This window comes from Porites lutea, chromosome 4 (genome assembly GCF_958299795.1).
Source record: "Porites lutea chromosome 4, jaPorLute2.1, whole genome shotgun sequence".
Taxonomy (NCBI): domain Eukaryota; kingdom Metazoa; phylum Cnidaria; class Anthozoa; order Scleractinia; family Poritidae; genus Porites; species Porites lutea.
This window is the reverse complement of record NC_133204.1, coordinates 49,536,300-49,559,415: the sequence shown is the minus strand read 5'-3', so window position 1 is coordinate 49,559,415 and position 23,116 is coordinate 49,536,300. Positions and strand designations below refer to the sequence as shown.

At 38.2% G+C, this 23,116-nt stretch overlaps 1 pseudogene; it reads left to right on the top strand.

The window, feature by feature from the left end:
• Positions 1 to 2,844: 2,844 nt before the first annotated feature.
• On the top strand, positions 2,845 to 22,252 carry LOC140934823 (uncharacterized; annotated as a pseudogene).
• Positions 22,253 to 23,116: the final 864 nt, after the last annotated feature.

The window sequence follows — 23,116 nt, the reverse complement described above, 5'->3', positions numbered from 1 at the left end:
TCAATCACGAGCACCTGTGAAAACAGGAAGCGCAGGAACATTTGTTTTATTTCTTTGATTTAAGATCATTCCACAAAAGTCACAGATTGTATATCCAAATGATTTCAATGCGTACTGATCAACTTTTGTACAATTAATATCTATATACATTATTAAGGTAATATGCCTGGACAAGGCATATTAATGAGCATTTCTCAACTACTGGCGAAAAACTGGCCAACGAATTGCCGAATACCAACTTGACTTAAAGTAACGTTCATGTTTCCTTCGTCGCGCTTTATGTTGTGAGCATAAATGCATCGTATGAGAGTATTGTTAGCTTGATGGCTAAGTTGAGAGCCGATAAAGCCTCTGTACCCGACAGTGTTGCCTCAAAGCTTTTAAAGTTTACTGGTGACTCCATTATCCCATCCTTGTTGTCTGTTTTAGCGCCACCTGCAACACTGTACCGGCTACATGGAAGGCCGCAAATATTTCAGCTCCCTACTATAAGCGACAACGAAACTGATTTGCATAAGTCAACTATAACCACCCATGTCACTGGACAGGGACTTGGAAACCCTCACCAGTGGGCGTATTAAAAAGGTCATTCGACCAAGCTGTTGTTACTGGAGACCAGCAGGTTGTTGTAGGCGTGTTTATAAGGCGTTTGACGCGATTCCCACTTCATTCTGCTCCAAAAACTTCAGAGTCTTGGTGTGGCTGGGGACTTATGGTGTTGGATCAGGGATTATCTCTCTAACAGAACGCAAGTGACAGCGATTAATGGGTGTCAATCTCAAGCTATACCAGTTACTTTTGGTGTACCACAGGGGTCTCTGCTGGGCCCCATCCTGTTTTCCCTCTTTTGTAATGACCTGCTCTATATCACTGAGGGAATAGATGGTGATCAACAGCTTCACATGTACGCAGACGATACCACCATTTATGTCTCGGCTCCGACTTATGATCTGGTGGCTTCCAAGTTAAATGAAGACCTTGCAAGTGTATATACATAGTGTTGTGAGAACTGTCTCACTCCCCATCCTACCAAGAAGGAGTATATGCTGCTCAGTAGACATAGCTGGCAATTGACTGAACCAAAATAAGCTATTAAGATGGGTGATTAAGTTATCGAGGAGGTTGTTTCTACAAGATGCTCAGGTGTCCAGATACACAATGCTCTTAAATGGGATCATCATGCATGTATCGGAACTAGCGAAATCGTTTACGTAGAAGTTGAACTTACTGAAATCAACTTCCTGCCTAGACAGGCGAGAACTGATTTCTATTTTGGTGTTATTTTGCCGTCCGTTACGTATGGTATGTTAGTTTGGGGCTCTTGTGGTCAAGTACTTTTCTCAAATCTGGAATCTACACATGAAAGAGCGGCAAAAATAATATATAACCTAGATTGGTATACGCCAGGCAAGGTGGTTCTTACCACTGCTAAATGGAATAACTTTAGTTAGTGATTATGTATGAGAAACGAGTTTTTAATATTTTTAGCACATCAGGCTTATTATCATCTTTTACCATGTCCTCTGAACTGTCTTTTTGAAAAGTATGTAAGTAGCTACGATCTCTGGAGGAACATGACCTTTAAGTTACCCAGGCCTAAGACTGATATGGTCAAGAAATCATGCTCATACAAGTCAATTATTCGGTGGAATGTCCTAGAAAACCAAATGAGATCAATTCATGACATTGACGCTTTTAAAAAGTCAGTCAAGTGTATTTTTAAGCCACATATATTATAATGATGTACTGTGTAGAATTATTATTGTTATATATACGTAGAATTCTTATAATAGTCTTATTGTGATTAGTTAGGAAGTTTAATTTTATTGTTATGCATACGACCACATCAGCTTTGCTGAATTTTTTAATCGTGTTTAAATAAATGCTATTATCATTATTATTATCTCTTTTATCACAGTCTTTGCCGGTGTTCTTTTTGTGCATCAGCCGGGCGCAAACCATGCACCTAGAGCGTCAGTCACTCAAGTCAATCATTCTGTTCATACACTGAGCACCTTTCTGAGGATTCGCGCAGATCCCAGCATGCAGATCTTTTGAATTCTCTGTCATAGTAGCTCTCTCAGATACTTTCTTGATGTTTTCTACCATACCCTTCTTCACTGTACCAAAGGCACCAACAACCACAGGGATCACTACGGTTTTCATATGCCACATTCTCTGTACTTCTAGTTCTAGGTCTTTGTACTTGCTTTTTTTTTTGTCAGTTTCCTTCAGTGCGATGTTTCTATCTGATGGAACAGTCATATCAATTAGTTTGAATTTAGTTTGGAATTCACTGAATCTTTATTATTATTATTATTATTATTATTATTATTAAATGCTTTTACCCGGTTTTTGAATCTGCAACTCCTTGAGTTCACGGGTTTTCAATCCTAAGGTCAAGGTCACGTGGTTGTCGCGTGATAACCAAGGCCAAGGACAAAGGAAATGAGTCAAATAAATGAAAACAGTCAACACTTGTTGGGTTAAAACTCCACGTGCCACACAGCCTGATTCTGGTAAGCATTAGTGGTATCCAACTGGAATGGTAGGAACACAAGACTTTCTAATTAAATGTTTAAAATTTCATTTCTTCTATCAGGCATATGAGATCACAGTTCTGTACTCTGACGGGAGCAAAATGGCGCTTCGAAAAACATATTAAGAGTTTATTGAATTGCAGGTGCGTTTCTTGAGATATGAATTGATAAATATTTTTTCAAAATGATAATTGTATATCACGATTGTTGGTCGTTGTCGGTGAACAGCTGATGTAGAGTCTTGTAGTTGTGTTTTTCGAATTTGATTTTCGAAGTACGGAGCTAGCGATTTTTCATTTTAGTTATGGTACCGGTGAGATTCTCCCAAATATTCTGAACGTTTTTTTTTTGCATTTTGTGCTGATATTACAACTTTTCACCTCGAATAAATCCAGCGCAGACAATCATGGCGAACAACTGAGCTGAATGTATTTGGCGTGTAAAAACACTCGAAACGGCTCCAAAGCCTGCTGTCCTCTGATTGGGCAGAAAAACAAGCGCCAATCAGAAGCCAGGACGGCTGCGACCGTTTGGAACTGGTCTGGTATGACAATGTCCCCAGGGGCTCTACAACCCTTACTTGAAATCTTTCGTCGCACCTTTTCTCCCAAACCAACTGACTAGTACCCCTGGGTCTCCGCGGATGGGATATATTTAACCAGACCAATGATCTCGGTATGGTAGCGAGTTATCGAATACTATACTGACCGTCATTGTCTACTGATCTGTAAAATACTCTATGGTTATTGCAGGTCCTCTCACTAAATTAAATACAAATTACAAGTTATTAGCGCTATCAAAATAGTGAACATAGCTCTCTTAAAATTTCCTTTAATTGCCGAGCACGGTTTATAATTTGCTTAAGAGAGAGGGTGGTTATTCAAAGAAGACTGCAAAATCTCTTGTAAAAACCTTACCAGGTATTCTTTGATAGTACTGATACGCTCATAAACCATTGTTGATCAGAAAGCAATGTTTCAGTCGATTGACTGTTGCTTTAAAATCTTGCATCCAACGAGTGAGTCTATTAAAAACTGTAGTTTTACTATCAAATCACTCATTTAGTTGAAATTGTAGACTTCGTATCGAATGAAAAGATCTATAGTCTTTCACATACTTCATCAAGTTCATGACCTGAGTTTTATCTATAAGCAACGGTGGTCACCTAAGCAAAAAGACATCATTTTAGTTTATTTTTTGTAACTCCAGTGCAGTAGTTTCTATAACACGAGTTTTTCTCAAAATCTATTCTAGTTTATTACACTGAAAGTAGTTCTGATTTTTTGAGGGTTTCAGGAATCACAGAGCACACAAGCAAGCGCAGTTTCAACCGTCCTCATAATATTTTTCTTCTGTTTACACATCTTAATCACAACTTTCTTTTTGTTTTTATCAAAAAAGCTACCAATATTCGCGTTCCGTAAGCTTTAAAATGCATGTTAATTGAGCCCCCTGTGTTATCGAGTTTTACAGCATTAGTTAATAAAGCTTTCTTTGTTGCAGAGTTGAATAATTACTTCTCTCAAAGTCTCTTCAAAGAGGACGATTTGAAAAAGATTGAGAGATTGGAAAATTTCATTAAGGTAAAAAAGTAGATCAGTTAGGATCGAGAGAATTTTTTTTGTGTGGAGCAAAGACTTATTTTAGACAATCCAGCTCAGTCTTCAACACAAAATCTACTCTGCTTGACGTTACACTAACAGCAACTCTTTTTCCATTCCTAGGAATTACTTATCCTTCCAGCTGTGGTAAGAAATTCCGAAAGTGTTAATAAATTTTTTAACGCCTTTATGGAAAAACCAGTCAAATGTGAAAGGTTTGGCCGAAGAAGGTTACACTAAAACAAACTGCGGGTGACTGCAACTTTAGAATCTAACAAAAAAAAAGAGGAGGAGTTAAAAAAAAAATGTTAAAGTGACGGAAGTTTTAAGTGGTACGTAAACCTAAGGAGTTTGAACAAAGTCCAGTTTCCACTGTCTATCCATCTGTCCAACCATCCATCCATCCATCCATCCATCCATCCATCCATCCATCCATCCATCCATCCATCCATCCATCCTTCCATCCATCCATCCATCCATCCATCCATCCATCCATCCATCCATCCATCCATCCATCCATCCATCCATCCATCCATCCATCCATCCATCCATCCATCCATCCATCCATCCATCCATCCATCCATCCATTCATTTATCCATCCATCCATCCACCCATCCATCCACCCATTCATTTATCCATCCATCCATCCATCCATCCATCCATCCATCCATCCATCCATCCATCCGTCCATCCATCCATTTATCAATTTATCCATTTATCCATTTATCCATTCATCCATCCATCCATCCATCCATCCATCCATCCATCCATCCATTAATCTCTCCCATCCATTACATTCATTACAATATTTGCAAGAGTAACGATCGTTTATGGTCTTTCCTCTTTCAATACAGATTCGTTGTTCTAATCATCACTCTTGAATCATCAATTTTAGGTCGAGATTCTCTTCGAACATTGCCAAAGAATCCAGTGCTGGGCATGGTTCATAGGACGATCAAGGCAGAGTTACCTCCGGATCACCAGAAGCCCAAAACCAATGAGATTTTTACACGTCCTGGTCTGTTAGGGAGATCAACGTCTGACCAAGGTTCTAAGGCAAACACTTCTCGTTCACCAGTCTTGACCCAAGTGGCAAAGAGACGGTTTAGCGTTGGTGCTGACATTGCGAATATTTCCAAGGAAAACTCAGTTAACTAATTTTGCGCTGACACAACGCACATTCAGTCTCCTAGCAAGACGAAAGAGAAACAATCCAAAGGTGATGAGACTATTGGTTATACAGAAAAAAACAAGTATGGAATAGAGGGGCCTTGTATCCAAACAGCATCAGATCAAAATGAAAAAAGCTTCAGAGGAACGAAGTATTTGTCTGTTTCGTCGTATGCTGGGGAGGAAAGTGGTGTGGTGTCACCTCAATATGGAGAAGAAGTTGAAGTACTGGAGAACCGTTCCGAAACACAAGGCAACGAAATATTGATTGCTATGTCGGAAAGAACAATCGTGGGAGCGATTTAGATGGAACTCCACGTGTAAAAACAACAAAAGGTATTCATCTCTTAACTCAATTACTTTTCTGCGCATAAAATCTTTTAACAGATTATTGTATACCTAACAAGATATGAAGATCTCTGTGTTGAGTTGTTGTGGACAATCTCCTTATCATTTCCCATTTTAAACTTCATGGTTCTGTTTTCTGTTCATAAGCTGTGTCAAGTGAGTATGGGGCGCATCAAGAGCATGAGCAAACATGAAATAAAAAGAGTGTAGAACTTGATAGAGGCGGAAATATTTGAGGGCAAAGGCTAGACAACTACATATGTACGTTCATGCGCATGGAACCTAGAGTTACTCCTCTCACCCATTGCAAATGCTTCTCTGACATTCGCTACAAATTACACCTACACATTTAAGCATTGACAGGTTTAAATGCTTGGGATTGTTACTGAAACAAGACAAGTTTCATTATCCCACTCTTTTGTAACTTTATTAGAGACGGCATACCTACAATGAAAACGAATATTGCAACTTGACTTTTCCAGTCCGCACACAAAGGAAACGACCCTTTCAAGACCAAAACTAGCGTGCTAGCCTGTATAATCTTTCAGTTAATATTATAGTGCAATCTGCATTAAGCGGATCAATACTCCCTGTGTTAAGCTTCCAAGACCTTTCTTCCCAAAGTTGCTGTAAAGCAAACTTGTATTTAGTTGACAATATCAGGGTTCCAGTGTGTATTTTCTGAAAACAGGGGTCTATTTTCCACTCCTCTTTCGGGTCAAGTCTTGTTCTAGGCAAAAAATTTTGGAACCTCTTCTGACGTTAACTGATTAAAGGAAAATTAGGCTTTTTGTACGTTATTCCTGATTATCATTTCACAAGAAAAAAACTCCACCGAGAGGTGACGATCCACTTTCAAGATCTGCGTGGTCCAGCTTCGCTCCGTCGCAGAAACCGCTCCGAAATCACCGTTTTTGTGTGTGAACCAAATCCCTATCCGATATAGTTTTCGTGCAGGCGCACTTCCGCATTTCTTTCTATATACAATATAAAACCTACTAGAATCACGCCAAATTCTAGTACACTTATTGACATAATATTATCAAATGAACCCTCAAGGATTTTAAAATCAGGAGTGGTGCATATGGGATTAAGTGACCATAGTATGGTCTATGCAGTACGTAAGTTTGCCATTTCATCTAAAAACACTCATAAGCATATGACCACTCGTTCTTTTAAAAACTTTAAAGCAAGTGCTTTCAGAGAAGACCTAAAGTCAGCGCCCTGGGGTAGCCTAAGAAACTGCACTACTCCCGATGAAATGGTTGAAATCTGGGAAAATATGTTTTTAAAAATAGCTGACGCTCATGCGCCCATAAGAACGCGGCGAGTAAGAAATAAATAATCCCCTTGGATTACTACTGAGCTGAGAGAGCTGATAACGGGTCGAAACAGACTGAAAAGGCAGGCCATATTAACAAAACAGCCTTCTATCTGGGATGAATATATAAAAGAAAGAAATAGAATAAATAATGAGATTAAAATGGCAAAAGCGAATAATTATAAATCAGAAGTGGAACAAAATGTGGGTAACCCGAAAGAAATATGAAGGACAATCACTGAGTTAACATATCGTAAGTGCACTAGTAATCTTTCAATAAGTGAATTAAAAAGTGGTGATAATTCCTTCACAAAACCCGCAGAAATCTGTGAGATTTTAAATGACCATTTTACATCTGTTGTTCCAAACCCAGCCTCAACACTGCCTAGTGGAAATACAAGTTTTGACTCATACATAAAGCCTGTTTCCACGACTTTTAATTTACAACATACCTCTGCCACTGAAGTTTTAAAGTTACTAGGTAAATTATCTCCGAACAAGGCCACTGGCCTTGATAACATCTCATGTCGGCTTCTAAAAGAAGCTGGCCCAATTATTGCCACTTCTTATTAGCCTGTATCATAAACAAAACTATAGATACTGGCCTCTTTCCTTCACCGTGGAAAATGGCTAAAGTATTTCCTTTGTATAAAAAGGACGATCGCACAGATGTACAAAATTATAGACCAATATCTGTCTTGCCAGCCATTTCTAAGATTTGTGAAAGTTTAGTCTACGATCAACTATACGGTTACTTAAATTCAAATAGCCTGTTAACAAAATACCATTCTGGATTTCGTTCCCTTCACTCTACAGTGACAGCGTTGTTGCATTTAACAAATAATTGGTATCTTAACATTTACAAAGGCATGACCAATTTGATTGTACTTCTCGATCTTGCCAAAGCCTTTGATACCGTTTCACATAATATTTTATTAAAAAAGCTTGAGCCCTATGGTCTGAAAGGTGTAACGCTCGACTGGTTTTTATCGTACCTATCAGATAGGCAACAGCAGTGTGTAGGAGAGGGCTGTGTATCTAAGCCCCAGTTGATAAGTTGTGGAGTTCCACAGGGTTCAATTTTAGGTCCTTTGTTGTTTTTAATATATATTAATGATCTCCCTGGATGTCTTCTCCATACCAAAGCACACATGTATGCCGATGATACCACGATATATGCGTCCTCTGTATCCACTGCTGAACTATATGCCAAGGTATATAATAACCTAACTCGCGTTAGGGACTGGCTTCTTGCAAATAAGTTAAGCTTAAATGTCACTAAAACGGAGTATATGTTCTTAACAACTACCTTCAAATTATCTAACTTAGGAAGAGACTATCCAATTAAGTTTGGCAACAATCATGTTAAACGAGTCCAAGCAACAAAATATATAGGAATTCACTTAGATGAAAATCTTAAATGGAACGAGCATGCTGACAAACTTTGTTCAAAAGTCAATCGATCCATCAGTAGTCCAAAACAGGCACGTGATTATGTACCATTACATGTTCTAAATACTATTTACAAATCTCTTATCCAGCCTGTGTTTGACTACTGCGACGTTGCTTGGGACAATTTAGACCAGGGACTGGCCACTAGGATCCAGAAATTACAAAATCGTGCTGCACGCATAATAACCTTTCAAGGTTATGACGTTCGTTCCGCACAAATACGAAAACAACTAAACTGGGAAGAGCTTGCCTCAAGGCGTCAAAGGCACTTAAGTCTATTAATGTATGATACAGTGAATGGAAATGTACCTAGTTACTTAAGCGATCTTTTCTCGAATGTCTGTGAGAACAACCCTTATAAGTCTATGCTAAGAAATTCGGAACATAATGTTGTACTGGACCACGTTCCAAAAACAGAATATTATAAAGGGTCTTTCTCATACAGAGGAGGAATGCTGTGGAATTCATTACCAAATGACATAAAAGCGTCCGAATCTAAAGCTATCGCTAAAAGAAAACTGGCTAGTAGGCAGGCAAACTGTTGACTACATTTGAGTATATTTTATTATTTGTACATATTTTTAGTGTAGTTGTACAGTATTTAAATCTGTTTCTATACGGCTTTCATGTAAAGAAGTTATGTAGCTTATGAAATTACTGTATTCAAATCAATCAATCAATCAATCAATAATATGCGGAACCAAATGAGCATGCCTGTTATATGAAGCCGTAGTTTTTTAAAGCTTCCTCTACGTTACTTAACAAAAGATTATAAAAGTTGCTAACCATGCTTTTTTGTCACTAAGTCGCCTGGTGGAACCGTTGAAAAAGAGTCAGAAGTAAAGGAATCAACTGAAATGAACCGACGAGTCAAGCTAGTTTCAGTGGAAGGAATTCAGAAACGCAAGACCCCAGAAAAAAATTATGTAAGTATTACAAACTGGTTAGTTAGTAAATCACTAAATGGATAGCAAGTTCCGTAGTGTCGTAATCTTGTTTTCAATTTTAACGAAATTCAGCACCAGAAAACCTTTCCTTTCGTCGGACTTTGGACTTTCCTTGTCCAAATATATTTCGCTATTACCGTCGATATAATCAATGATGAGATTGAAAGGGCACAGCTGTTGTTGCCCCAGCAATCAGGATAACAAATGATGCGTGCAATTACCATTAACAACCCGATATATCCAAAGCAAATAAATGTCTCTCTATTTTTCATCTAACTGTTGCTGGTTTAATTTATGGCTCATCAGTACACACAGGCAATTACTACGGTCAAACCGCACCAAAAAAACGTACATCAATTACTTAATTGTATGGAATGGCTGCCTGTTGTTTGTGTATTAGATGTTACTTGTTTTCTCACATTCATCATGAGATAGATGTTGAAGAACTTCTTTGGCTTTTTAGTGTCAAAGGGCTTAAGAAATGTCCTAAATACAAATGCTAATTTGCTCCCCTCTAGGTTTACATCCTTAAAGTGCTGTGGTCGGACGGAAGTATTAACATCATCTACAGACAGTGCAGTGATTTCTTCTTTCTACAGGTTGAAAACATGATAAGTATCTTACATAAATGTCTTTTCCTTGTGGGGCTGTTTTAGACGTTGTATTTCTCATGGACTGTGTCTAATGCAAATTGAGGGCTATGAATTTATCATGGTTTTATTACCAGAACTACCGTCAAAAGTTTTCACTGTTTAACCCCCCATAAAAAATGCCTTTACTTACTTGCTTACTAAATGAACAAATAGACTTTGCTCATAAGCATTATATTTGGCACAGTGACGTTTGACCTAACAGAGTCCTTAGAAGGCAAAGTTCTCTTCCGCATTCTCTAAGCAACAATTTTTCTTGATCATGATGACTGAGCCCGTCGTTGACGTGTGTCCTTTATTCATAGAAAATCTGGTAACAAAGGGCTGATATCCGTGCCAACATTTTTAACTCGTGAATACCCGAAGGGTACTATTTACGAAGTTAGCACTTTAGGTTGAGATGTGCAAATGGGTCACTCACTCGATGTAGACGATCAGCTTCGGTTCCGAAATCAGAGGCATTGCTGCCTGATATGTAAACGACATATCGTCATTGTTGCCTTATAAGTGCAGCCAAAGTGAACACTTTTTAAAAGCGTGCATTTGGTCACGTCACCTGGTGGGAGAACCCTACGAGGTTATCACGCTCTGATTCGCTGCGGAAACGTCAACGCTCGCTGTTGAGTTTATCAGTTCTGAAGGCTGTCACAGCCGTATTTACACTGAATGCTACGAGTATCTCGATCATAAGCACTTCTGGGACGGTTTGAATTTCCAGTAAGATGAAAAATTATACGTGTTTTTTGTTTATTTTTGAGTACCCTAAACTTTGCGGTGTCTCCTAACTAAAAAGGACTACCATTGGTTAATTCTTGGTCTTGTGGGCCACCAGTACCTCAAGTTCACGAGTGAGAATAGTTGCACGGTAAGTTCTTCCGTTATAACGAACAACGGAAGAACTAAAACTCGCTGGAATCACGCTAAAACGTCCAACTTCATGAATAACGGAAGAACTAAAACTCGGCGCATGAATCGCGCTGAAACCGCCAAAAATGTTTAGAACGCGCTATTAATAAGGCAAAGAGACAAGTTCAGATGGTTTATATAAATTTTTAATGCTGGTTTTGTGCCCTAAATAACGATCGCTAAAATCCCCATACAAAACCCAATAATATTTCTGTTACCCAACGATTGTCACTCGTGAGCTTGGGATCGATCAACAAATGTACTCCGCTCCGGATTCATTAGTACGTGATCAAGGCATGGTGGAAAGTGGTGTGACAGAAGGTGGGAATAAAACTGCCACTTTGACTTTCGTGGATGAACACAACAACACCAGTATGGAATTAAAGTTCTGTTGCAATAAAGCTTGAAAAGTACAGACATTGTTCTAATTGTTTTGATTGATTCTGTTGTCACTGTTTGAAGCGAAAGTCTAGGAATAAAACCAAACACCTAATGTCAGGTCACTCAGGAAACCAGTTTGTTTTGTTTTCCTGCGAGTCCTGAAGTTTCGTCGAGGGAAACACCAGGACTCGAGGGAAAACAAAGTCAACTGTAACTGTTCCTTATTTTTTCCGACAAGTAGTCAGTCGATTTTTATTTAACTACTTTGCCAACACATTATCTAAGTTGGCGGCTAAATTAATAAAAGTAATCTTGCTACTCAATGTTAACGAGATACCTAACATCAAAGTTCCACTGAAACCGACTGGATTTTAACTTATAAAACACAAAGTTGGGTCATGAGCTATATTAAAACTATATGCAAAGAGGGAATAAAGTTATGTTATTTTGCTGAAAATAATGAAAATGTTTCCTTTAGGAAAACCTCAAAAAAGAATTTCCGAAGGGCTCTGGCAGAGAAATTCCCATGTTAAAAGGTAAGGGAAAAAATGACCTTACTGAAAGATTCCCAAATTAATTGTTCATAAGTTACTTTGTCGTGGGAAGAAATCTGAAGAAGTGACTTCAGCTTATATATCTTTTTACTCTAGTAACTTGTATGACTATATCAACTCATTCAATTGACACAAATTTTTGTTTACTGACTATGGTCATAAACATTTAGAATATCTGCGGTCAAGTTACAAAACTGGCCAACATGCAATTTTGTTTGATGTTGTTCTTTTTCAGGAAGAAAATTTTCTGAAAACTGCCAGTTTTGTCTCAAGGACGGAACATGCAAACGAAGACAATCTTTAAACAATTATTTTCACGTGAGTATAGAGACAAGATGATACCAAATTATAAAATTGTTGACATCTACATTATCCTTAAGTTACTGCTGGCTTATTCTCGGCATTTTTTTCCGTGTTATTTATAAGGACCTTATCAACGCTCCTGATGATATTTCAAACTGCAAAGCTGTCCTTCTCTTTTGCCGGGCTCGCCTCAGTGATTTGCGTCCTCATGGAACGTAAGCGAACATAAGAGAGGTTAAGCATCACGTTTATGTCAAACAGCAAACACGAATTTGTGCCACGTGACCAAGTTTCCCCATTACTTGTCGTTTACTGTTCAATTTTTCTGCACATAAATTAACAGTTTCAGGCAATTTTTTATCCATAAGAATTGTTTTGTGCTGTTTTTATCTGCTCATTTTCTATTTTGAGAAATTCTCAACTTGAATTGCCATATACGTGAAGCTTAAACTTTATTTTATTTTTGATCCCTCATAATTTTCTCTCTGATCCTAGATATATTGATTTTAATTGATGTCATTACCAACAGCATCATTATAATTATTATTGTTTTTACCGGTGTTTATCTCCGTCATTACCATCGTCATCTTCATCGTCAACAAAGACTTTATTTCAAGTGTTAAGTTCAATAATTTCAATTTAATTCAGTTAAATTAATATCGAGGGTAATCTTTTTCTGTCTGCCTAACAGTTAGACAAGATAAATTAAATGATGGCGAATTTGAATTTGGTGATGAAAAGTCAGGAAAAGTGCATGATTAAATTGTTACAAATGGAGATAAAACAGAAGGATTGTTATACATATGTTAAGCCACAAATTGTGTAAGTCTTCGTTTCATATTGTGTTTCATACTTGTTTCATTTTCAGATCTAACAAAATTAATGACAAGACCAATGAAAGTAAGTGACTATAATCTTTTTCCCTAGGAGTGACGCAGGCCATTTTTGATATGAGAAAAGTCCATGTATTCTCATTGCCAGGGCAAGTCGCCAACATGCTAACTAGGATAAGTAACTACACACACTTTGAGAAGATGATGCGGTGGCCAAAGTGCTTTCCATATATGTAAGAGGGACTTTCTATGTGTGAATTCAATTTTACTTTTCCTGTTTTATTGCAGGTAATGATCCCGAAAATGTTGAGATATCAGGACCTGTGGTGTTTGAACAGTACATAGTCATTGCTGACTACAAAAAGAAGAACAAGAACGATATTTCACTTACAGCTGGTGACACTGTTGATGTTTTCGAAAAGAGCCACTTTGGTTAGAGATAAGAGGGCAATTTTCCAGCCAACTTTGTTTAGAAACGGTCGCTGACTTAAATTTGTTGTCTTAACCTTTTACGATTATCTGGAGCGTTCGCTTTTTAACCTCAAATAATTTAGATCTTTAGTAATGATAATTTAATACATTTACAATTTTTTTTAAGGTTGGTGGTTGGTTGATCATCAAGGCGAGATAGGCTGGGCTCCTGCGTCACATTTGGAGCCTACTGATGACGGCGCAGAGATCACTACCTCCAAAATCTTTGCACCTGGCCAAGGTAAGATTGTGAGTATTATTGAGCAAGTGGACATAAATCTGTCAATCTGATCGTGCTACTTAAAATTACCTTAAAGTTTGCAAGACATCAACACGACACCGTGGATAGAACTGAGCTGGGTTGCGGCCGTCGATAGTTCTTGATATATTTTTGCTGATCAGATCTTCTGCACAATCATTCTATTTCCTGCGGCATTTGTCGTTTTAATGCTGGTAGTACCTATATTTACTATCTGAGAAGATGTACTTAGAAGACACAAAAGGAATTTCTTAGCCAAGCCAGAATACGACCCTTTTTATACCCTACAAACTACACCTGTAACATTCTGTAAGACCCGGCCCAGATATACTTAGCGTGCGCCCTGTAGGTTCTGCGTCAACGTGTGAACACGAAGACATGAACAAATTTAAGAAGATTGTCTTACACTTCGGCGATCAAACAGCCAAATTAAACGGTGAGCATAATTCCCTGTGACTTCTGCTTCGCTAACATTATTCTGTTGACTGCTCCCAACATATCTGCCCTGATATTGCCGGAAATTACTATGCGTGACCTATTCTATACTTTACGTTACTCCACAGTTCTGTACTGGAAAGTCTTAAGCATAACAGGCTACTTTTAACAGTTCTCACCCCTAACTAAATAATAGACAAAAATTCAAACATTATTTTTATACTTTAACAGGGCGAGAACTGTCGTAAATCACTCAACGCTTCTGTTTTATGCAGGGAAATAGCAATAATTCATCGCAAACAAACATTTTATCACTGTGTCGATACAGTTTGATGATAAATCAGATTTCCAAGGACATATATATTCACTTAAATAGCCGAGAACTGAATGTTAACAGGCGCTCAACTACTCAATGTAACGCAACCTCGAGATTCCGTTACACTGTCACGTTCTGTGGCATCAACGTTCAGGATACTATAAAATATCTACCATTTGGCATGTCTGGAACTGTAGCCGAAAGTGTTACTGACGCTACATTGCTTTTTACAAAGACAAGGAAGAAACTTTGCAAACATATAACAGAAAAGTGCTCTATTAATGATGTTACGGCTAAATGTCGTGAATATGTCCAGCACTGTTAGAGCAAAAGAATAGCTGTTCTGGTCTGAAAAAATATATCATACCGTCGTCAAAAGATCAATTCCAGCATTAAGGTATTCATTGTGCAACAGCTCACAAAGCAACGTCTAGTTTTCTATCAAAGTGGTTTTCAGACAATAGGGGTCAAAAGTGTTGGGACCTTTCCAGTGATATTACTAAAACTAGCGACCTCTCCCCTCCCACCCCAAACAAAGTTGAATTTGGAGCAAAATGGGTGAGAATAAGTGCTTTTTTGGCCACAACATTGCTAGGGGGAGTGGGGGAACGACGGGATGCACCCAAAGCCGAACAAAAAAATTGTCCTTAGGAGCAGGGTTCTACGTAACAATTGCTTGGAAGGGCTTTTTCACACAGTCCCAAGTTCTTTTGTCCTCCATTGTAGATAACACGATAGAGAAGAAGAATTAAACAAACAAATTGAAAAAGTAGAAAATAATAAGCAAGAATTTATGTTTCGCCTTTTTTTGGCTAATTTTACCTTTTTAATAGAGTACTAAAGTGATGACGTCATAAAAATGAAATTTCTGAAATTATGGGATTTGTCAGGATATTCTGAAAGAATAATGTCCAAGAGGCCTACTTGCCAAAAATGAGCATTTTGCGGCAAATTGTCTCTGAGATCGTAGCCCAGTTATACTCAGAAAACTCCATACAAACCCTTCTAATTTTTTTTTGGGTCGACCCAAAAAAAATTTAGAAGGGTTCGTATGGAGTTTTGTAAGCATAACTGGGCTACGATCGCAGAGACAATTTGCCCCCAAATGCTCATTTTTGGCAAGTAGGCCTCTGGGACATTGTTCTTTCAGAATATCCTGACAAATCCCATAATTTCAGAAATTTCATTTTTATGACGTCACACTTTAGTACTCTATTAAGATGGGCGTTATCAGTATAGTCATTTTCTGAATTCAGAAAAAGTAATTTGCGGAGTGTTTTTTCTTGACTGACGCGATAGGATTTCTCATTCGACAGCTTAGCCCGAAAGCGAGAGAAAGAAAGTTTATATAATTCTAGATCGGAACTGTTTACATGAAATTTCCTGAAGCCGATGCTTTTGAATTGTAAGAGTAGCCACTACTTGTTTTTTGAAACAGATTTATAATGCCAGAGGGTACCTTATTGTTATGGACATCATGCATAAGATTAGATAATGTCTGGAAATATAAAACGTTCAAGGGTAAAACGTTGGCGTCAATGAAGAGAGGTATTGCACGATCGCCTTTAATGTCATTCCTCTGTTTTGCACTGCCCAATTTTACTGAGCATCATTTTTTCAAGACCGCGCAGATTTAGGCAAAACTCGACGAGATCTCGCGCGTCCAGAGCCAACTTCAGCCGCATGCACCGCGTGCATTACGGTTGACCAGAATACGAGTGCATGCTACCTCCCTGCTTCTGTTAGGAGGAGAAACGTCCTTAATCAAAGCAATATTATAAAAATGTAAAATAGGTTGGTTTTTAACTATTGAATTGACAAGATCTTCTTCAAAACGTCACGGCAATGTTCGTTGTGTAATTTTCCTATCTTTTTACAAAATGTTGCGGGGAAAAGTCTGAAAACAGCACTTCATAGCAGCTCGAGTTAAAATTTTCAGAGGGGGAAATGCCCTTTCAAGGTTTGTGCCTAAATTTGGTGCTCAAAGTCCCTGGTGGTGGTATCTCTTAAAAAACTATGCATCTGGTACAAGTCAAGGGCGTATGTACCCATACGCATCGAAGCACGTGCTTGGCAATAAAATATCAGACAGTCGGGAATTAAGTCGTAGGAGGAGGAATCCTGTTGACGACTGCAATAGGCACATTTGCTCTTTTTCTGATAATTGTTGGTTTCCCCAGAGAAGCTACATGATTGGTGGACTAGAATGCTGGTGCTAAGAGTAGGCGAAGGACAGTAAATAGCCTGCAGTGCAGGCGTTTTCTTCGGGCGCGCAAATGTTTTTGCTCGCGAAAGCGCCATGTTGAAACCGAAGAGAGGAGGAAATGGGGCGAGTCAAAGGGAGCTGGGAGCGAGCGGGCAGAGAGAAGAGAAAACGGAGTATCTTTCCTCCCCTCCCCCTCCCCCCTTTCCTTTTTTCGCCCTCGTACCTACCCTTACGGTTACTATTTCTACTCTCCCCAATCTTCCACTGTCATAAAATCAAAGATGGCGGCTACAACGATGCGAACATGAACAAGGTTTCGCCCACCCAAAATACGCCTGCACTACAGGCTAGACAGTAAATTACAGAGCAAAGCAAGAGAGGCAAAACCCGGGAAAACAGCGCTATGTTGCAGAGCTTTCAATGTATTTTACTTTATGGATAACAGTTCGAGTCTCTCGCTGGTTTCATTTCAGTTAAATTTTTTCTAAAACGTAGTTGTCAAAACTGTGGCTAGTCACGAATAACGAGTCAAGGTTACACTATTTTAGAGCCTAAATGTCAGATCTTTCCGAGGAAGCATCCACCAGAACCCCCTAGAACTATGGTCATGTTACAGCGTTTGATTCGGTAAAAAGAAAGGCTGGGAAAGGCTACACATGCAAAATGGATTACGACCCAATTGCCAGTCCATCCAATGTGTTGAACTTACAGGTTAGGGTGGATTTGGAAAAAATATCATGACTACTCACCTAAAAGCCAGGAGCAAATTGGAAGTTTTGCCTAAACTACACCAAGTTAATATAGAAAGATTGGTTCATAATGTCTGTCAGGTGCGTAGCCATATGCGGCATCAAGAATGTTATAATTATTTCTTTTTTATGCACAGAGGAAGCATATCAGTCAATGCAAAGCTATGAAGCAAGAGCTGAAGACGAACTTTCTTTTGACATTGGTGTTACGCTCAAAGTTGTGGAAAAAAACTTGGATGGATGGTGGCTAGCCAGGTAAACAATGATGGAATGTTTCCTGCAAGTTGTTATTGTCGTTGCATATTTGCAATAATAAATTAATTAAGTGGTTTACGAACAATGCCGCCATTACACTGAAATCTTCCAAAATTCAAAGCGCGATTGCTTTTTCATTACAAAGGCTCGTTCAGTGTTCTCCTCCTTTACACTATGCCAAAAGACGTTGCATCTCATTTTACTTTCCTCAACTCTATCGATTTCTCGTGTGGCGGAACAATATGTTTTAAACCCAATCTACCATGTACTTTTCCCGGCGCTTACAAAATCGCTCAACAAAATATGAAGTGATACAAACAAGCTTAAGCAATATTTAAAAAACTCATCCCATTTTGCACTTCTGTACTGAAGATACCAAGGTAAAGAAGGCTGGGTGCCTGCAGTGTTTTTGTCAAGAGTAGTTGATTCTGATGATTCTTCGCCTTCATTGAGTGGAAAAATGTGTGGACTAGGGGATATCGTGTCCTCTGAAGGGGGTAGGTGCTTTGTTACACAATAACATTTTATAGTGACAATTTTTGAACATTTTATTCGCCCTGTGTAGCAACTTGGATATTAAATTTTCATGGATCTGAGAGATCGACACGCGCATTTCAGTCATGTAAATAAATAACGAATGTTTATGTTTTCGTTTCGATCCTTGTGGTACTCCTGTTTCGATAGCTTGATAGTATCCCTATGCAGATTTGATACAAAGGCATCAATTATAACATGTAATTTATTTTTAAAGACTGTAGGTGTTGGTCTGGCTGCTATGGGAATCGTACTCGGGCCTACCCCCGTAATACTTACCCGGCAATTACGCTAACCATTCGGTTGCTTCCCATATAATCCATGTAGCATTATTTGACGAATTTCTTGATTTTTCTTTCTCATCGTAGTTTTCGAAAATGGTGATAGTGAGAGAGGAAGAAGATCACTCCCCATTAGGCGAAGCATGGTAAGGTTCTTTCATGGTCAATATTGTCTTCAAACTCTCTTAACGCCTGATAAAAATAATACAGTCAAACCCCTCTTTCGGGACACCTCATTATTACGGACAGCTGACTGTGTCCCTGGGGACAGAAAGCCCTTAACATTTTCTCGAAATTCAACCCGCTCAATACGGATATCCCGTTAATACGGACGGCCCCCTCAGTGTCTGTTTTAGCTGGGTTTGATTGTAATATTGTATAGGTGATTTGAATTCCTGAGACACCTTCCATTTTCATCCAGTGTTGCTTTTAATCGCTACGATCTTTCTTCCTTTGTATAGTTTCTGTAGAGAAGTTATTACGAGCGAGTTATTAAACAGCCTTAAGATAAGGATCCGTTCTTTCTCTCGGCATTAAATCGTTGGATTTTATGTCTCTTTCCCGTGAAAACTGGAGCTAAACTGTCAAACGTGTTCCATATCACTTAAAGTACGGAAGGTCAAACTGGGGTTAATTGGAAGAAGATTATATAACCACATGTTTTTAAAAAAAAAAAAAAAAAAAAAAAAACCCCAAATGATTGTCAATTTTTCTTGCTAACGGACCAATAAAGCAGGCGTTGAAAGAACCGTCTGAACTTTTCCTTCTCTCTTTCAGGTAACTTCTTTCTTTTGCAATTTGTTAATTTCGATCCAAAATTTTGTGAATCACTCGAGAAAGCTTTCTTAGATTTACGGTACGGAGCAGGAATTCAAGTTTTAAAAACAGGCGTTTCTTGTGCAATGTCGTTTTTAGCAAAAATTCGACTGAGATTGAATAAAAAAGGTTGTGTTTATAATATTGTTCAAGGATATTCCCAACTTTGCTAGTCTCGTGTCGTAAGGCTATGCTCCTTTCGACCCTTTCGTCGTTGCGATAACACAAAGAACAGTTGCGAAAGAAGTAATAGCCTACTGACACTTCTTACCAGAATTTTGGGCAGTATATGGCCTAACCAATTCTTCAGTTGCAACAAAGAAAATCGCTGAAAATGTAGTTGAATTTCTGGAGGTGGAAAAACTTTGCGAACCAAGCATCTCCTGTGCAGCCTTTTCCAGCAATTCATAAGAGAGCAGTTTCCGGAGAGGTCAGGAAAATTCAAACGTTTATAAATTTCCCAGCAATTGCATCTTGAGATACTTAAAATGTTATTGGTCCGTTCACGAAAAAATATGTGAATGAGAGTCTTTTTTTTTTTTTTTTTTTCAAAAAGACGTGATTGAAAAATATTCTTCCAAGTGCCCGGTTCGAGAATGCGCACTGACAAAACACTCATTGAATTCTTAGTATACGTCATGTTGTAAGGAATTGCTCAAAATCATTTTAATTAATTTTCTAAATCAAGTTTTTGCCTCATTAATTCCTCCTTACGGACACTTTATTATAGCCTTATATACTCATACTACTGCGACCTTCCCACATCAAACTTCAAATCTCTACTACACTTCAAAAACGGGTTGTCAGAATAATGTTGAGAAGTGCTTTCGATGCTCACACTTACTCTAAGACTTACGAATTCTGGATCTTGAGAGTATATACAAACTTAGAATAGGGAAATTTATGTATCAATACAAATACGGCTCACTTTCTGATTGCTTCAATAACATGTGTTCTGTGACACGCCAGGTCCATTCGTATGGCACTATGATATCGACTCTTTTATTTACCCCATTGCAGGACTAATATATAAGTAATTTCTCTATCAGTTTCCAAGGTCCTAAATTCTTCAACTCTCTAAGTTTTGAAATTCAAAATGCAACAAGTATCGCTGCCTCCTTTTGCTGTAAGCTGAAAGCAATTTTCATTTTCATTTTTTCCCAATTTTCCCTTTCCCTTCGCTTTTTTAGCCTTACTATGATTAATACAATTCTGCTATTGATTTTTCCATATTTACTTTTTGTTATACTTCGTTGTTACTAATAGTTAATTGAGGGAGCCTATTCCCTATAAGCTCGGGGGTTTCCCTTGGGCTTGCTCGCCATATGGGCCAAGCTTTTTAATATTTAAAAGCTGTTCTTGTTTTGTATATATTATATTAGTAAAACAATAAACTTGAAACTTTGTTTTTACAATTTTATTGTCGCTTCCCATCTCAGGTTCAGCGATCGATAAAAAAGAAGCCAAATAAAAATACCACTCCTCATCAGTTCAGTGAAACAAGGACAGCAAAGGAACAAAATCAGGGAGATACGATGTCCTTTTCCAGTGGATATCATTCCTATTCAAGCAGCAGTCTCTTCCCCCTCGTGTCAGATGTTTTTGTACCTGAAGAAGGAAGTGTTGAGGTAATACCGGATAGTTTTGATAGTTGTGTGGTAAGCACTGCTTCAAAACAAGTTTCCTCTCCCTCAAATGTTGTTACAACATTAGTGCGGGCTGGGAAAACATCCGGGTCTTCTATGAATGGAAGTGCATTGACCTTAGGAAGAAGAAGTAAATCTCTTGGACGCAGTCCCCAGCCGAGAACTGATGAAATTAAAGCAACTCCTGTAGAGTCCATCTCTGAAAAGGAGCAAGAAAATGATTCCCAGAACACGAGGTATCAAGCCATGTACACGTACATCTCTCAAGAGAAAAACGAAATTACCATCAACGAGGGAGACATAGTGGAGGTAATTAAGCGGAGCAGCAATGGCTGGTGGCTTTTAGTCTCAAACAATCAACTGGGCTGGGGTCCATCAAATTACTTGCAGTCAGTGTAAATGGGCGGAAAGTACCTTTAGAAAGGGAAACCCTGGACACTTTGCTAATCAGGGAAAGTTTACTTACTGGGTGGAAATAAGACAGCATTTAACAGGATTATTCTTTTCTAGGTGTTGTTATTATCAAGGTACTAGTTCGGGGATTGCAACGGGTGCAGAAACTTGGACCTTGTTGTATCGAGAAGAAGAATGTGAATTTAATTGATAATAAAACTCAAGCCATTTTCATATTTTTGATATTTAAAATACAGTAACCGTTAACCTATTTTTAAACATTAAATGAATTTTTTATTATGATATGTTCGTTAGTTTTAACCTCCCGACGTGGAATAACACGATGATGCCATGACGTAGGCTCTATCAACAAGGGTCTTAAACAAAAAGTGAGAATTTCTAGAAGACTGCTTTTAGTATAGAATCATTAAGAACCAGTGTAATAGCCGCTGGTTACAAGTTGGCGGCACAGCACTAAAAAAGTTGAAACTTCTTCATGATGGAATCACTTACGGATAAGATATCATCGACAACATTTTTTATGTGCAATAAAAAATCTATTTGAACTCAGAATCACTCTAATATAAATACGCTGTCACCACACACACGATCTTATAATGTAAATAATATACAATCCTGACAATGACGGGATCATTACTGAACAGTACTACTGAATTTTGTAGTCATAGTGATATATTATGTCATAGATAAGAGTGATAGCCAAACTGGGCGGCTGACCGTGTTTAATGATTATGATACAATGAAAACAGTCATGACTGGTTTGCACCTGACGTCACGGCGGCCATGTTGGTCGAAAAGAACAAAAGCGTTTCCCTCCACTGGGAATGAAACTTTTTTTCATGCGGATTCTGCGAAGATTAATTTATAAAATTGTTTTGTAAGCCAGCTTTGCCACCTTGTCAGGCTGTTACAAACCAAGAATTAAGTGAACACCCAAGAGAAACTCGTGGGGTTTGGGGTTTTAAAATTAAATTACATCAAAATATGCAATTGCTTATAGGACAAAAAGGAAACCCAAATACTTAGCACTCTGTCTATGACAACAACAACTTCTGTTTATAACCCTTTCTAGGATAAAACCTACCCTGTCCAGCGGCATTTCCCGCATAGGCTCTTATAAAGGAGTTCATCTCCACTCCTCCGCGAAATTCCTTAACTGTTTAAGTATTAGTTATTTACCTAAAGTACCTTGCGTACAGGTTTTGTTTTAAAATGGTTCATAGGTTAAATAAACCGCAAATATTAAATTACTAGAAAAAGTCAAACTATTAAAGGGCACGAAAAAACTGTCTAATTTTACTTTATTGAATCACTTTCCATGCTCCACAATTTTGCACATTATGACTTCGTTTTTTGCTGCCAATGATGCATAAACTGTCAACGTCATTATGATTCAAAAGGGCGTAATACGGATAATTTAAAACAGAAAAACATCGAAATTGTTATCCAATCTTGCGTGCGTACATTCAAATTTTAATTCCCCTTTTCAGACAAAGGATTTCATTACAGTTTGCATTTGCGTCTGTGCGAAAAACAGTGCAGTTTGCTGGGCAAGTTTCGTTAACATCTGTCTGTCTCTGGGTGGGTTTTGTATCGAAATTCATTGTATGAGTGTTTTTAGGATGAATTCTGAAGCGGTTTCCTAAGCAACATTGTAATTGTCAATAAAGCGGGGGAAAGCGTTCAAAAAACAGTCCTATAAGGTAATGTGAGTCAAATGAGGTCAA